This window comes from Cynara cardunculus (assembly GCF_001531365.2).
Source record: "Cynara cardunculus var. scolymus isolate 2C chromosome LG 10, CcrdV1, whole genome shotgun sequence".
NCBI classification, from domain to species: Eukaryota; Viridiplantae; Streptophyta; class Magnoliopsida; order Asterales; family Asteraceae; genus Cynara; species Cynara cardunculus.
The window spans coordinates 14,136,983-14,149,686 of record NC_037537.1 but is presented as its reverse complement, the minus strand read 5'-3'; the positions used below and the strand labels follow the sequence as shown (position 1 = coordinate 14,149,686).

The 12,704-nt window shown below is 31.3% G+C and overlaps 1 non-coding gene across 1 annotated transcript; it reads left to right on the top strand.

Annotated features, from left to right (window-relative positions):
- Window positions 1-1,316: 1,316 nt before the first annotated feature.
- On the top strand, window positions 1,317-1,507 carry LOC112520559. The gene has a single exon (XR_003070031.1). It is a non-coding gene; the product is annotated as a U2 spliceosomal RNA (small nuclear RNA).
- Window positions 1,508-12,704: the final 11,197 nt, after the last annotated feature.

Here is a 12,704-nt window from a genome sequence, read left to right as displayed (position 1 = left end):
GACCATATTTTTATAACATTTCTTTTATATTATTTGACTTTAAAATAACAATGAAAGGTAATGATATGACTTTAGTATATATTTATATGATAAAGTTGAATTAAAAACTTTAAAATAATATAACGAACAATTTATTAATTGTTTTAGTTTGTTATAATTAAAATTGAATCTACAATTATATTTATTATAACTAAACTTGATTATATAATTATAAGTAAAATAAAATAAGCCTATATNTTAATTGTTTTAGTTTGTTATAATTAAAATTGAATCTATGATAACCTTTTTATATTAACTAAACTTGATTATATGATTATAAGTAAAATAAAATAAAATAAACCTATGTGTAAAGAAGTTACATGTTAAGGTATTGCCGCAAATTCTTAAGAATGTGATATATTCGAAGATGAAGCTAAGTATGTGAAAGAAAGAAAAAATGAATTTGAAATCAATCATCAACCAATGTCAATATCAATATAATATACTAAAGGAGGAACCAAACAAATAGTACAAAATATATAACCATAGTTGAAATCAAAATCAAATAATACAAAATAAAGAAGTGAATATATAAAAAAGAGTTAGATATCTTATAATACTAAGAGAGTTTGTGCAATTTTTAGGTTGTCCTTTTTTTTGGCCAACCATCTTATATAAAAAAAATTATATATCAAAAACTAATATAAAAAATTACATAAAGTTGACGATAAATCAAAACCATAAGAGTGGTCGAAGTTATAGTTGTAAAAACAATAGTTATATATATAATCTATATTTCTATATCTTTATTTTTATCTATATAAAAGCAATAACCATGGATAATCAGGGTACAACTTATAAGCATTATAAATCATTTTTTTTCCTCACATTATTGTTTGCATCTCACATTGGATCAAAGAGGAAAGAGGCATGCGAGAGGTGGATACAAAAAGAAAAGAGCCAACTTTTTTCTCAATATTGTGTGCATCTCGCATAGGATGATGGAGTGAAAGTGACAAGAGGGAGATTATTATAAAAAGAAATGATTAAAAATGGAACAAACATATTTTTTTTCGGATGTGGACCTTTTGCTTAAGATCAAATGTAGTATATGTTTTTAGTTTAACATATCTATCCCGAATCTTAGGTTTTTTTTGTTTAGATGAAGTGTATTATTTGTTCTTAATTCGATATCTAATATATGGGTTTTCAGCTTGCTTTGTATTTTATTTTATATATGCAAATGTGCATTATATTACTTGGTGATGTAGTTATTTATCTGCCATCTTGGTGATACTACTATCAAGGTTTGACACACCCTTCTAATTACAATTCAAATATTATAGAATGTTATGATAAAGTGTAATATTTGTTTTTATCAGTTTAATATCTGATATGTGGGTCATCACCCCACTTGATATTAATTTTATTTTTTATGAGAAAAAATCAATTATCTTAGCTTGGTGATGTGGTTCTTCATGCATCGCCTTGAACTTCCACTATTGTTGTTATAATTTACGCACTCCTCTAATTTTCACTTGAAATATTAAAAAACGTTTCTTTTTTCATACAAATTTAACATCGTGATTTGTCACCTTATATGAGATTTCAGTTAGAATTGTGACTTCTATTAACATTAATCAAACATTTATAGAGTACTTTGCAACACCGTTCTCGAGCATAGTTAGATTACTTAAATTATCATATGGTTCTAAGATTGTTGTCAACTTCTCTTAAAAACTTTTAATGTTAATGAGAAGTTGCCACACACATTTGCCTAAATTTTTTTTAGAAATGGACTTTAAATTTTAATCTATAACATTCATTTTGGAGATGGTACTATGACTACCACGCGTGGAACACTAGTTCATACATAAAATTCAAGGTTTATGAAATCGTTTAAGGGCTCGAACCCGATAACAATTAGCTTGTTTCTTCGCTCGAGTGACTTGACTCGAAAAAGTGAATATTCGAATGATTTGTCTCAAAAAATTTAATCGAGGTTCTGAATAAACTGAATTAAATATTGGTGTTATGGAGTTTGAAATTTTCATTTATTATTTTATGTCATTTTTTACTCAAGTCGAATAGTTGATTAAAATCTATAATCTTAGTACATCACCAGTTATTATTCCATCGTGGTGTTGATGAATACACCTCAAATTTGGTTATTTTTAATTACAAAAGAGTTGCTGATATTCGTATAATTTTAATTTATTTGATTTCTAAAAAATATCATGATGGAAATGCGGTATCATTGGGTATGACGACAGCATATCGCATATAAGTAAACAATTCTTTCCGACTTTGGAAATAATTGTAGGAGCATATCATAAAGAGTTAAATGCAAATCTTTTCAAATGATTTAAATAGTTATTTCATCTATTTAAATCGGTCTTTTAGTCTTTACATCTATCTAAATGTTACTACGTCTGTAATATCTATATTCGTAATATTGCAGACCTGGCAAAAAGACTCAGATTCAACTCAGGTACGCAATTGTGACGTCCAGGTGCGCAATTGCGACGGTGCCACTTGCTAACCTGGTGGAATTTGATTTTTTTTTTGTTTTTTAGCCAGGTCCGCAATATTACAGATATAGATATTACAGACGTATTGGGTAAACTCGGGAGAGAAATAACTAAAACCAATTTGAATTGATGAAATAACTATCTGAGTCAATTTCCTTTTACATAAATTAGCGAGTAAGGTTTCTGAAAAGAACTATTAATATGGGAGAACTATTAATGTGGGACGTCCTTGTTTTATAATAGATATGGTTCTTCCCTCCAACTAATTCTTGTCAATTAAGTTTTTGTTACTGAGGGGCAATTTTGTCCGTTAACCATACTCACCCTCAACTTTCATTTTATATAATGGATTTGCTCCCTCAAATTACTTTTCATTTTTATAATAAAATTGGTCCTCAAACTATTTTTCATTTTTATAACAAATTTGTTCCTTTGAACTACTTTTCATTTGTATTACAAATTTGGTCATTCCCTCAACTTTCATTTTTAGGAATTGATCTATCCCTTTAATAAAAAAAAATTGGTAGGCACAAACATATATCTTCTAAATATAATGAGCAAAATGATTAAATGTGCATACAAGGTGTTGGCTCATATGTTATCTGTAAATGTTGCCAAGTATAAGTCTGAAGTATTGCATTCAGACTTAGCTTTGAAGTGTATGCAAAGTTCGACAAAAAGTCTGAAGTGTTGTTTTGAGAGTTGAAGAATAAATCCAAAGAGGCTTTCCAGAGTTCGACTACCAAATCTGTATAAGTGTTGAGATCTTTAGAGTTCGACAGGAAGTGATAACAGAGTTATGGCTAGCTCTGGATACCCTATCCGGAGTTAGACACTTGGAAGATTTTGTAAAGATAGTTTCTCAAGATTGAAGACTTCATTTATAAAAATACTAGAACACGTGTACATTTGTGATAGGGTTGTCTTGTAACATCTTGTAATCCTAGCATTTCTGTTCTAATATAAATAGAAGTTAGTTAGACTTTGTTTGTAACTTTCGATACACAGACTCTGTAGATTTCTTTCATTAGATTTAATTGTAAATACTTTTTGACATTCAATACACATGATAACTACCTTGATCCAATACTTCCCTTGTTAATATTTTTCTTTGATCTTCATATTCTTGACAAAGATTCTTTCTTACGGGACTTACAATTGGTATTAGAGCCATCGACTCGTAATTCTAAATCAGATATCACTCTGTTTTCTTAAAATCTTGATTCGTTTCTACTTGATTGATAATTCTTTTTGATTTGATCAATTATACTTGTTTCTTGATCTTTATTTCCGAATTCTATATTGTCGAATTGATCAAATTTTTTCAGTCAAGATGTCTAAAAAATATGTGAGTATTGGATCTGAGACGAAACCTCCAGCTCTGTTCGTTGGAGAGTACCACCAATGGAGAATTAGAATGGTTCCATTCTTAGACAATATTGATGAAGACTTGATGAAATCAATTCTTGAAGGACCATTTGAAGTATTCATCGAAATTCCTGATATTCTAAGAATAGAGAATACTCCTGCTATAAGGAAAAGAAGAGGTTTGTGAAGAAACTAACTATGAAAAGTGTAATAGGCTGTTTGGCAGTTGCTGAATAGTTTAGTACATGATGATTAAGTGGTCAAAATGATTAAGAGGCTCTTATGATATAGTGCAAAATGAAATATGGTTGTTTGGTAATTGTTCCGAATGAAATTATGGCGCTGAATGGTTCAGGGGGGCCCAAGATACAAACTCATTCAGAGGATTTTAGAACCACTAAGAGGCAGACATTTTTTTGGCAAACAAGATTCACTTCTTAGCGATTCAAAGATTGCCTCTTAATGCAACTATTAAGAGGTAAACAAACAACCCCTAAATTTGTTAACCCTGAAGTTTAGAGTTGTGAAAATAAGAAAATATTAAAATTTGGAATAGGCTTTGATTATTCATACTTGAATAAAAGCTATGAAAACAAAGAAACATAATTTTCTTACAAAGACTGTGAGTATTCTGATCAATACACTAAGTTTGAGTTCAAATATGAAGAAGTCAATGATAACTCTGAAAAGACAACTCAGAGTTATGAATTAAGTATTCAGAACTGTGACAACTGAGAGGAAATTCAAAACTTTGACACAAATGTTCAGAGTAAAGGTCAAAAGTCTGGAAAATCAAATGACAACTCTGAGGACACTTCTCAAAAAGATGTTCCATCACAAACTAATTTTGGTCCAGAAACTCTTGTTGAGATTAATTCCAAAGATTCTGAGATCCAGAAATCAACAAAATAATCTAAGTTTATAAATAATATGACTTAAGATAAGTTTGATGGGATGATCAATGCTTCTGATTCAAATTTTAAATAAAGAAGAAGATGTAGAAACTCATGTTGTGATAAACAAAGATGGATATCTTGTTATAAATCTCTGACTGATATACTTGAAGATGACAAACTTAAATCTGAAACAAAAATGCAGATGAATTATCTGGTCTAATTTTCTTCAAAAAACAAATATTAATTTAGACTCAAATGATCAAGCTTGTCAAGAATCAAACAACAAAATCTGAAAAATTCATTCAAATCTAGAGTTTGATAAACAAGATAAGCCAAAATCCACATTAGTTTATATTTTAAATTTCAATCCAGAACCAAATTTTTTGAAAAGGTGAATCTTCTGGATCTAAACATGAAACTGTTACAACTCATCAAAAGGATAAAAAATGTCTTATCCTTATCTGATTCAAAATCCTCTTCCATTTTAAATAATTGCAAAAAGAATTTAGTTTGGAAAGTTAAGAATTCAAGTCAAGAGAAAGCTGATGAGAAAAAGATTCCTCTTGTAAAAAACTTGTTTTGATAGGCCTTACAATGAATAAAAGAAAATATGTTCCTGTTATGCATTCAATCAAAAAATATGTTGATTGCAACTCTACTAAATGCTTGTGTTATAATATTTCGACTCTGGTTAAAAGACATGTTCATTGTGGTCAAAATGACTTCAAACGAAATTTTAATTTTAATAAGAATAAGAAGGATTTGAGAAAGAAAAGAGATAATGTTGTAAAGAAAAGGACTATTTCTAAAAAGAAAAATTATAAGTCTGAATAATTCAATTCTTATGAAAGGACCAAAAGTTAAATCTGAAGTTTTTGAAACTAATATGAAAGGACCCATTTTCAAATGGTACCTAAAAACAAGTAATTGTTTTTGCAGATTTATCATGTTTGGATTTTAGATTCTGGATGTTCAAGGCATATAATCTTTTTAGATTTATCATGTTTGGATTCTTAAAGTACTTTATGTTGAAGGATTAGAACATAATCTCTTCAGTATAAGTCAATTCTGTGACAAGCTGTTTGATGTTCACTTTCATATTAATGGTTGTTTTGTTAAGATCCAAATGGAGTTGAAGTTTTGTCTGCTAAGAGTGATGGAGATCTTTATTCTGCCTATTTTTCTTCTCTGAGTGCATCAAAAACAATTTGTTTAACTTCAAAGACTGTTGAGGAAAGATGGATTTGGCACAAAAGATTGTCTCATCAAAATTTCAAGGCTATTGATTTGTTGGTCAAAAATCACTTAGTCAAAGGATTGCCATCAATTAGATTTTATAAGGATTCATTATGTTCAGCCTGTGAGTTTGGAAAGATGAAAAAAAGTTCTCACAAAATTAAAGTGGAATCTTCTTGTAAATCTCCTCTTGAGATGTTACATATAGACTTATGTGGACCAGTAAGAATTCAAAGTCTGAATGGAAAGAAGTAAATTCTTGTAATTGTTGATGAATTTTCAAGATATACAGGGTAGAGTTTTTAAGGCAAAAGTATGATGCATCACAAATTATTATTGCCTTTATCAAAAGGATTCAAGTCTTTTTACGGCTTCATGTTCAAAAGATTATAAGTGACAATGGAACTGAATTCAAGATTGAAGTTCTTCAAAGTTTTCTTACTTCTGTAGGAATTTCACATAATTTATCTACTGTCATAACTCCTCAACAAAATGGAGTTATTGAAAGAAAAAACAGAACACTTGTTAAAGTTGCAATAACAATGCTTGCCTATTCAGACTTGTCAATGTTCTTTTAGGCTGAAGTTATCTCAACTGCATGCTTTACACAAAATAGAACCATTATTAACAAGAGATGTTTTAGAACTTCTTATGAAATCATCAATAATAAGAAACCTAACATTAAATTATTTCATATTTTTGGATGGAGATGTTTTGTGTTAAATGATAGGGATAATCTTGGAAACTTTGAAAAGAAAGCTATTGAAGGAGTTTTTGTTGGATATTCACCAATTTCAAAAGCCTTTAGAGTTTATAACAGACAATCAAGAATCATCACTGAAAGCATCAATGCTAGCTTTGATGAAAGAGAAACCCAGACTTCTGTATAACTCAATTTTGAACTCAAGCTAAAATTAGAAAAGTTTGATCAAATTAATCCAGAGTCAAATCAAATTTTCCAAGGACCTGATCCACATGTCGACAAAGAAAAATGTTAGGTTTAGCGCCTAGTAAGCTCAAGCAATTTTCATCATAAGAATTGAATGATAAAATTGAAAGACTGTTTATTAAATATAAATTTCTCAAATGAAATGTCTTTAACATAAAAGCAACATCTTTTAAATAATTTTAATCATGGATAAAAAGACCCTATTATTCAAACTGCGTCCAAAATGGCAAATAAGGTTCAAACCCAAAATCTCAAATATTAGAAGAAACTCCATACTTGAAAACAACACTAAAAACAAAGATAATATTATACCAAAAAATAACACCATTTGGTGACGGGGGGACCCATCCATCAAATGTGGCGAACACATAAGTAAGCCACAATCAATTTTATATGATCATCTCTTATGAATAAATAACCATTGACATCAACCAAATCCAGTCCATAGTCAAATGAGATAATAAGCTCGTTCACTTGAAAATTACATAAAAATCATAATGTTTATTTCCAAGCGATAATAAGGGATGAACTGGAAATTACATAATAATCACAATGCTTGTTTCCAATTTAGAATTAGGGAATCTCAAGTTAAGCTCATTCACTTGGAAATTACATAACAATTATAATGCCTATTTCCAAGTTACAATTAAAGAATCTCATCCCTTACATATTCTATAAAACATACTCTTATGCCCTTAGATTTATTGCATTACGATCTAAAGTTACACGACATTAATTGAATGACTAACACACCAAAACGTGTAATATATCAAATAAATATGGCATAACCGCATATAACCCCAAAAACGCAACATAGAGCAAATTAAATCGGACAAAAGTCTCCTAGACTCATTTAAGTCAAAATCGAGCCAAATGCTCAACAATTCCATTGACTATAAAATAAAGATCATTAAAAGGGATGAAACATATTTACGTTTATACAAATACATGCTCTAAAGACTTGATTAACTCCAAAACCCATCATTGCCTGAGACAACCCATTTTCCAAATAAAAACATATCCTATTATCTCCAAAGTGTCTCATAACACAATAACATGCATTTCTCAAATGGTTTATAAAACCAAATACACCAAAATGCATTAATATCAAATAATCTACATTTGTATCATAAATCATCAAAAGGGCACATTCTTGTGATTTATTTATCAAAATATCTAAAATTCCAAATATAGGTGTTTTACAAGATTTGTTGACCTAAATTTACCAAATATGCATACTTCATCAAATACTCAGCATATTTGATAATATATCAAGTAAATACATTAATATTTCAAAATACACATTTTGGCATCTACATAGTTTTCACAAAACAACTTGAATTCACCTTGCTAGATTTAGGGTAAATCTAGGTTCTACTCCAATCTTAAGTTTTCTTTGATGAAAAGCTTAGATCCCCAAGCTAAACTTCTAAATCTATGATGCATGAATTTTCAAGAACACTTATTTACTTCAAAACATACACAAACCTAAGAGAAGAAATGAGAGTTTTTGGTGCAAAAGGACCAAACTCTAGATTCAAAACACAAATTTGTGATCTTACCTTCAACCTCTATAAACCCTAAAATCATCAAGTAATATTTAATCATCTTTGTTACCATCTTAAAGAGCTTCCAAATACAAAACCACATTATCAAGAATCGCTCAAATCGGATAAGAAATGAAGAAGTTATGGCAAAAATGAGGAAACTCCCGATTTTCGGTCTTTTGTGCAAGGCAGGCTTCCTTGCGACTTTCTAGGCTAGTTTAACTCGCGTGGAAAGTTGCCTGAGCCAAAAAAAATCAGACTTCTAGAATCCCGCGTGACTTTTGTTGTGACTTTATATCACTTAGCGACCAGCTTGGCATTTTATTGTGTTTTAAGTTGATTTGCGGCTTTTCAAGTGACCAAACTTACATGGGAGGTCTCTTAATGTCTCATATGACTTTCAACACAACTTTTTTTCATCCAAAATCAACCATGACCTTTGATTCCAAAGCCACAAACATTTGATAATGGTTGGACACTAAATGGTTTGCTAAAACAAATATACACCCTTAAACGATTAACCATAAAAACACTGGTGTTACACCAATTGATAAGGATCTTCTAAACCGAATAAAACATAATTTCTATCTTATACAATATGAGTTTTTTTTTTAATTTACCATCATTTATATCAAAATTTTCATTCAAATTTGGTACTATCATATATGTATGTATATATATATATATATATGTGTGTGTGTGTGTGTGTGTGTGTGAAAAGTGTGTAAAACGTCCATAAATTAAATTAGTAAATTATTTACTTTATTTGTGTTAATTATAACTATTAGGGTCCTATGGTTTACACCCCACCGATCATTTTTTTTTTAATTTCCCTACAAAGCCTCGTGATTGGAGAAAGTACCCATCATTTTTTTGTTCCTATGGTTTTGACTTTGAAGATACACATACATGTTGGTCCCGTAAGGGTCTACAAGAATAGAAACAGTTTGTAGAATGGAGGGGGATGAATACAAACACAATATTTTTAAATTTAAAATATATATTGATAGAGAAGATCAATACAGATTTTACAAGACTGTTTGCGGAAAGATAAAGTAAAGAAAACCTATCTAAACAATCTTTGGTTACACACAGATCTTTAGCAAATACAAGAAAATAGATTGCTAAAAAGAAGATCTTTTACTTAAGCTAGAAGATGCTTGAAGTAAGAAGAGGATAGCAGAGAGATGCGCGCACTCTGCATGGAGAAGAAACACTTTTATTTATACCCAATGCATTAAATGAACATTTAATGCAATATGGTAGGTTTAGAGTGCGTGTCAAGCCTTAAGAGGAAGGCTTGTCCTTTGCTACAGTGAATAGTACAAAAGCACTATTTTTGAGCAGACATCCTTGCCTAAAGTTGGTGGACAAAGAGTCGACTAATCGGCTCCGCCGTACTAACTTTTGCAAGGGTATGGGTTTGTCCTTTGTGTGCATAAGGACAAGACAACAACAATCGTGCTAAGCAAGCATCCTTTGATCGCTGAATGCTGGAATGACCTGAAGGTCTTATCATCATTCGCTGAAGCTAGAGCAGTCTTCACACATATGTAGTCAGGCTTGTAATCACTGAATATCGCTTCAGATCAAGTACTCGCCAGTCTCTAATCTTCAGTTTCAGTCTTCGACGTTCGCTGAGGGTTCTTTGGTGTGAGTGTTGTCTTCTTGAAGTATTGTTGTCTCTGATGAATTTACAATGCAAGTTCTTCAGCGATCACTGAACATACTCAGTGATGATCGCTAGAACTGAAAATACATAAACAGAAATACAACGTGAAAGGGAAAAGGGATTATCATCAAATCACTAAGAGAGAGGATCAACAATCTCCCCCTATTTGATGATAACAAGATAACATAAAGAAAGTTATCTTATCAAATAATAGTAAGGAAAAGTTACATATAACGTACATGTCCCTTTTACTATTTTGGGATCTTTTTCAGTTTGGTTAGTTTCAGCTTGAGAAKTTTTCTTAAGTTATATCTAAGAAAATTACAAGGACGGAAACTGAAACTGAAAGCTTATTCACTGATTTAGAGATTGTCAGTGAATGATGAAAGTAACATTGGAACTCATAGACTTGTGTCCCTATTACTTTTTTCAGGGATCTTTTTCAGTGAAGTACATGGAATACTCATTTTATTAATCAATGGAAATAATACAAGTATTACAATACATGTTCAAAATTTACAGAACGTAAATACAATCAATGAAAGAAGATATAGAAAAAGAATTACAAGAAAAAGTGGATTGTTGTTACAAAGAGAATCTTATTCTAGAACACTTAGATCTATGTAATCAGGTACATTTTCACCAAGGTTTCTTCGACGTAGGAATTCCCTTCGTATCTTTAGATCGACGACTTTTCCAGGCATGCTATCATCTATCCATTGAACATAGATGTAGCTCTGACATTCTCTGAAATCTGACTTCACCTTCATAGTCAAGGAATATAACTCCTAACTCAGGTTTAAAATGCACAAAGCTGGGTGTATAGGGACCCTTATCTGGCAAGTCAAGATTCAACATAGAAATGTCAATACTCATATGACCCTTCAGGACTTCATCTAAGGAGAACCTTGTTTCATGTTCGTTCCTTAGGAATGGTCCTTTATTAGGATCAGAGAGCTTTATTTTCTTCTTCCCACCTTTTTTCAGAGTTGGCCTGTCAGGGACCTTGACATACCTGGACATCCTTTTGATAAGTTCGTTGACGGTGTCCTCGATAAGTGTCTTGTGTCTCGACTTGGATTGTTGAATGGCTTGTCTGATCTCCATCCATTCGTTGTATCCATAGCGGCCAATATAGGAAGGGTACTCGGTAACGGCATCAAGATTGTCTCTGGTGATGAGCATTGAGACCAGTGTCCCACCGTCTTTAGATCGTCCGCTGATGCTGACGTTGATGATTGGGCGGGGACTGAGTCTCTTTTTCAGATTTGCTTCGCTTCATTGCTTATCCTTGTCCACTAGCTTCAGCTTCTTCTTGCGTTCAGCTTCTGCCATAGAAAGAAGTTTAGCTTGGGCTTGGACAACACTCACCGTTTTCTTGGACTTTTTCTTGGGCAGGACTTTAGCAGCTAGAGACTTGGCCAACTTTAATGTGATAACCAGATTCTGGTTATCATCCAAGGTAATGAATATGTGATTATCTGATTAAATGATTACGTGATAGCATAATAAATTGATATGTTTAATCATGCGGGTATGTGAGATTGTGTAATAATTGGATATATATATATATATATAATGCATGATATATGTGAATATGTGCATATATATATATATATATATATATATATATATGATTATACACATATGCATGTTGTGAATGCATGGTGTGAGGATGTATGCATGTGCATGTGGTGAGTTGTATGGGAAGAAGGGGCTGTTAGCCGACCTTCCATTCTTGGAAAATATAAAAAAAAGGGCTTAGCCTCCATATTTTCTCTTCTTGCATTTGCTAAAAGTTGTGCGATTTAAAAGAGAAAAGATTGACCGGATTATTCTTGTAAAGAAGATTCAAGTGTCTGATTTCAAGAAGTTGAATCTCATTTGATTGCATAAGGTGAGTAATTTTCTAAAACTCTTTTGCATGAAGATTATTACTGGTTTCATATGAATTTTTGTTTGAATTTGGATAGAAATAAGTCTTTTTGCTCTAAGTATTTATCCGGATATTAAACCGGACAAGGTTTGACCGGATTACTTTAAATCAGACAAAGGATGGACGAAGTATTGTCCGGACTATTTTAAATAGGACAAAGGTTAATCGATGTATTGTCCGGATTGTTTTAAATCGATTAAGTGTTGATCGGGTTATGATTGGTAAGAAAAGTTATTTTTTTAAACTGAGAAGTAAGAATACGACCAAATAGTGGCCGGATTATTTTAAATCGGCTAAGTAATGAGCGGGGTATTGACCGGACATGTTATCCGGACAAAGATGGTTTATATTCCAAGTAATAAATTGTTCAAGCTTTATGCGGGGTATTGACCGCATTTATTATCCGGACAAAGTTGAAATTTGTTCAAGTGTTAAATCGGACAAAGCTTAGGCTGTGTTGTCCGGATAGTTGACCGGATTTGAAGTCCGGCTAAGTCAAAGTTGACCGGATTTGATGTAATGTTGTGTTTTCGATGAGAAATGTTATTTTATCATAAAAAGGAAGTTTTGAAAGAAATATTTTTATATTG